The sequence below is a fragment of the Heliangelus exortis genome, chromosome 1 (assembly GCF_036169615.1).
Source record: "Heliangelus exortis chromosome 1, bHelExo1.hap1, whole genome shotgun sequence".
NCBI lineage: Eukaryota > Metazoa > Chordata > Aves > Apodiformes > Trochilidae > Heliangelus > Heliangelus exortis.
Window position 1 is genome coordinate 177568420 of NC_092422.1, and position 5695 is coordinate 177574114.

The 5695-nt window shown below is 39.9% G+C and overlaps 1 long non-coding RNA gene across 1 annotated transcript; it reads right to left on the reverse strand.

Annotated features, from left to right (window-relative positions):
• Positions 1–1811: 1811 nt before the first annotated feature.
• Positions 1812–5322, reverse strand: LOC139799059 (uncharacterized). Its single transcript, XR_011727074.1, has 2 exons — positions 4161–5322; positions 1812–2298 (listed from the first exon to the last, which is right to left on the reverse strand). It is a non-coding gene; the product is annotated as an uncharacterized lncRNA (long non-coding RNA).
• Between the last annotated feature and the right edge of the window lie 373 nt (positions 5323–5695).

Consider the following 5695-nt stretch of genomic DNA (forward strand, 5'->3'; position numbering starts at 1 on the left):
TGCAATTTGGGAATTGATGGACCTCTTCCTTATGCAGCCAAGAAATCTCTTGAAAGAGCTACAGCAACCTTGGGAAATATCAGAATTCAAGCTATCCATAACAGCATTAATTTTACTCCTGGGATGTAGTCCTAATTCATATCACTTAATCTGAGCTATCTATGAGTTTCTCTCCAGCCTCCTTTTTTCTACAGTCCCTCTACAACTTGAGTGGAGGACAGGTATGTTTAGATCCACAGAGATCCACAGTCTAATATAATCCACAGGAATTATGTTAGACTAGACACCTGTTTCTCTATGACTCAAGTTAGCTAAAAAGATTTGCAGCTTTTGTATACAGACGTTTTGCACTCTTGACATTCACATGCCACATACATTCCATTTACTTTTTGTCAGACCCTCCTGCTTCCAGAAAGCAGAGCCTTCACTGACCAGGCACCTCTTCAATGTATTTCTCTAATTCATTCAGAAAACACATTTCTTGCCCAGGCTTTCGTGGCTGCACACCACCTAAACCCACACTGAGCTGGAATGTTCACATTCTCATCACTGGGACTATTGGCATTTTTGAGGGGAGAAGCAAATAACTCTTGTGTCGGGTGTTCAGCAACCTTCAAATGGAAGGCAGAGCTCTTGTCTCCAACCTACAGCTGCCATCAGCTTGTTACCAGTCAATGGCAGGATGCTGTGCCCCACCACCAGTCTCCCAGTATCCAGTCAAAGGCAGCACTACAACAAATACCTGAGAGAAGCCTGAATACAGCCTAGCAGTTCAGAATGTTTTGTCCTCCCCAAAAAAACCATGTCTGACTGGGTGGGTGCCTGCACAGGCATCTGTAGCAGACTGCTCTAATTCTGTGGATCCAACAGAGGAATTAAATCACCTGTTTAGGTCTTTTGAGGATCCTCACATTTGTCCATAATTCTCAAGCCAGCACTCACCTAGCAGAGATCTCCAGACCTCCCAAGACCTGGATATGTTTTTTTTTTTAATTATTAAAAAATTAGATTTATTTAGAATGTAAATTGATTGAAACCACAGACAGCCTTCAAAGAGAAAGCAGGGTAATTACATTGCTACTAAGCAGGAGCTGAATTACTCGTGTAAAGGAATACTCCCATATGTAACTATCCCAAACAATGTTGTATGCAATACAGATGCTACTGCTTCCCAGGCTCACTACATTCTCCTTTAATCCTTTAATATAAGTAGTTCTCTTGTGTTCCTGTTTTCATTGACTTACTTACATCAAGATTTTTAATGCCTTCAGAAAGGCATCACCTGCAAGTCTAAATGCAAGACCCAGGGTGAAGTGATGGAAAAAAGAGGCTTTCCAGAGCACAGTCTTGTGATCCAGAACATTACTGCCCTCCCCACAGCTAAATTTTATTTAAAACTGGCAGTTAAACTGATACTATGAGGTCTTCCACAACCTTAAGTATTGTAGGTTCTAATGCACAAACTGAAAGTTCCAGAGTAACAATGTTCTTGCCATCTCTCTGGTGTAGCATTTCCAGTCTTGGACCCACTTCTGTCAGGTAAACAAGTATCACCTACTCTCTCAGGTAAACAAGTATCACCTACTCTCTTCTGTAATGTGTTCACAGTAGCTGAAAATTCTTTCTTCTACTACTAAACCTTTTTTTTTTTTTTTTTTTTTTTTTTTTTTTTTTTTTTTTTCCAGGACCACAGCTACAGAAAAATGCCCTTGGCAAAAAAAAATTAAAGACCAGAAAATGCCAGGGAAAAAAAAGGATAGAAAATCAGGTTTTCTACATCCAGTAAGACTTGTCCATACATTACAATCTCATGAGTTTCTCCAAACTGCTGTATTTTATTTTCTGAAAACTCACAACATATATTGGAAAAGAACTAATATATCTGCCCAGAATAAAATAAAATGCAGAGTAAGGTACTCTCAGTGGAGACTTTAAACTTTTGTCAACAACATTTTTTAATGTTCTCTGTAATTTTACTTTCAGGATCAATAAAAATCATTCTGCTCTCCACTTGGTTTCTCTGGGAGAAAAAAAATCTCATGTAAGTGTTCATCATGAGCTCAATCAGACAAAAGTAAAGACATCTCAGGTAGGGTCCTTGTGGGAATGATTTTGTGATATAAACAACTTGAATCAAAGGCTCATTGCTGTTGAAAGGTGGAAAGTTGGGTTTTTTCCTTCACTTGCCATGTTGCTTTCTTTCTGCTTTGTTTCTTTGCCCTTTCCTCTGCCTCCTGCCCTTGCTCCAGCTCTGGGGTTCATCTGAGTGCCAGGTTTTCAAGGCTTGTTTCCATGTCACTGGAAAGATAAACTACTATCACATGAAAAATTTCATTACACACTGGGCAATACTGTATTGCTAACTTTATCTATTACATAGCACTCAGTGCTGGCATGTTAGGTAGGCAAATCAATCTGTCATCTTAAAATGGTTACTGCTTTATTTCCTTTTTTTTTCTGTTTAAATGTCACATTGCTCTGGGTGAATTCAGTGCATACTTCAGAGCTTTGTTTCAGCTCAGGGCTCACTGCAACAGTAGGACCATGAACACTTCACCAGGGCAATGAAATCAGGCTTCCTTTGCTAAAAATACAGTCAATGGGGAAAACCAGGCATACTCAAAGAGTGATTCAACCCATGTGCCATCTGACTTGTCCTGCAGATATGGCTCTTTCCCTGTTAACACAGCACATCAAGTTCCAAAGTTCACCAGGATTAATCTAAGCATGTACCTGCAATTAAAGGAAATATTTTTGCAGGCTGAAACAACAGAACATCGTAACTGGCAATTAGATTTTGCCATGGCTATGCCTATCAATCTTACCCCTGAAGTGCTCATTTCTTTTTCTCAACAGCTTTTTGAAACAGTCAAGAAAGGAGTTTGTTTTAAATGTATGGATTAGCAGAACCTGGGCTTTTACTAATAACAGAAGAGGATATAGGAAGCAATGATTGAGAGCTCAGCATATTGCCTTTTGGGTGTTTCTGTTTCTGTTGGGTGTTTCTTTGGGTGTTTTCTTTTGGGTGTTTCTCATGCTTACCTGTACTCCACCTAGATCTTTATATTTTGCCATAGATTTTCTCAGGAGAGGAAAGGAGTAACATGCACCTTGCAAAATCATTTAGATTCATCTGCCAAGTTAGGGATTATAGGGCAGATGCAGAGATATGAATCACTATGTCCAGAGGGTACGTGTCAGGGTAATGTGGAAACCTCAGATGGCTCCTCTTGTACTGCAGATGAACCCTGAGTCACATACAAGTCAAATGTTGTGTCCCTGAACAACTTGTGACAATGCATTGGTGGTTGTGCTTAAAGACAAGGTTGTGGTTTTAAATGCAAACACAAACTTTTATTGAAGCAGAAAGGCAACTGTCAACAAGTTCTCTCCTCTCTCATTTTTCCGGCTGCAAACACTGGTTTGTGTTTGTTTCTAAAGATCATTCTGAATACAAGTAAAACTGGAATTGTGAGATCTACCATCTCCAGTGCTGGCTAGAGTGACCAAAGGCCATCAAGGCATGCAAATACAGGAAGAGCTCTTTGTTGATGAGATGAACTGTGATCAAGCACGTGCATCTTCTGAAAACATCCAGGCCTAAAAAGCCAGAAAACAGCACTGCTTGTTGCTCCTGAACACTTCCAGAGCAGGAAGAACCAGATGGAAGAGGCACTAGCCAGAGAGCTGCCTACCAATCCACACCTCATTAAGCCTAATGGAAGCCAACAAAGCTGTCAAAGGTGTGCAGAGAAAAGCACAAGCAAGGAACTGTTTTCCTAACCAAGTGTTACAGGCACATGCCTGGGAAGTGAAAAGATTGGCATTCAGTCCCTATTCCAGTAGCATTCAGAGAGCTCTAAGCAAAACCAGAGCAGCTAAACCACAACAGGATTGTCCAGAACAGCCTGTACCTCAGTCACTAGACTATTTCCTTCCTCAAAGGTAGGTAAAAAGGATCTGAACTCAGATTTCCTTCATGACTTATGCTAACCTGTCAGGTCATCATGACAACTGAGACATATATATAAAGAACATCACTAACACTTCTCTCACTTTATGACTCAAAACCTTTGATTTTATCAGCTTTTATTTCAGAAAGAAATCAAAATAAGGCTATAAACCAGTCTCATTTTTAATTTGACAAAAACTTGCCCAACCTGGATTGTGCATGCAGTCTGGTCCTTTCATGAGCAGGGAGGGTAGAAGTTGAAAAGCAGACATGAAAACAGCAAGGATGGTCCAAGGCAGCAGTCTCTGTATAAGAAACAGATGAGGAGTCTCTAGGTTGGAAAAAGACAAATGTGGAAGGCTAAAAACAATGAACGGTGATGAGGTAATGATTATCCACTGCTTTGCACTGCACAAAAACTACAGGGCACCCACTGAAATTATCAGGTGTCAAATTAGGAGGTGAGAATGGGTATTTGAATAGTGCATAATTATATTGTCATAGGCTGCTGTGCAGGCCAAAAGCATAAAGTCAAAAGGTCATTAGAGAAATTCAGGGAGGTCTGGCTCAATGGTAAAAACTAAGAAAATTAAAAAAAAAAATAACAGTAGTCTTAATTTAACCTCTGACTCGGAAAGTGGGGGAGCATAGTTCACTGTTCTCTCTTATGCTTTCTCTGAGCATTACTGCTGAAGTGCCACAGTCATTGTGTCTGAGATAACTTCTCTGTGCAGCAATGTGAAGGTTCTTAGTCTGATGTTGACTTTTATTTTTTGGCTGATAAAATCAGATACTCATACAGCACTACAGACATAGGGTAGACAGAGACACACAGGACACCAGAACCATCCCAACTCTCCTATGTCGTTGCTGAGTGAACTCCAATTCCAATATTTTGAATGCATATGACCTATAACTTTACCTATACATTCAAAAGCATTACATGAAAAGCATTAATTCCTATCTCTACAGTTACAAGGATACAAATATTTATAGCCAAAAAAAAGAATGCACCAAGACAAGTACTATATCTCAAACAGAAAAACAATACCCCACACTTTCTCCTGCTAGGCTATAATTATCTTCAGACCATTGTGCTACTTCTTCTGTGCCATTTCCTATATTGTACCCAGTATGCCCTTGTTTGAGAATTCAGACTCACAGAAGGGTAAAACAGCTGTTTCTGACACATTGAGGAGCAAATTAAACCTTCATATTAAACCAGCTTTTTTACTGAAGGATAAACACTGCCATTCCTTTCCATAACATCCTTGTCTATCTTGGGATGAAATCTGGTCCACTTCCTAGCACTATACTGTATCTTACAATCCAGTCTGGGCTTCTGCCAGAAAGCTAATGGTTAAAACCACCCAAGAGAACACCTCAAACTTGTCTGGAATTCTACTTATGGAGAAAGCATAAGCTAAAGTAGGTAATGTGGGGACCTGGACTAGTTCTTGCAGGAATTCTTTTTCTTCTTCATGAAAAATCATTTGTCAGTTTGAGGAGTGCTCAAAATGGCTCCTGGACATTACATCCTTTCAGGATGCTTTCTGTTGAACCCACTGATGAATGTCCATGCTTGAAGATAGCAATCCCTGCTCATCCAAGTCCTCACTGATGCTGAGACACCACTGAAATTTTCACAGAAGTGAGATGCAGAGCAGTGACCTAGGCCAAAATAAATCCTGTTATAAGAAAGATTGACATCTGACAGCACAAGTTAGAAGGAAATAAAAGCAC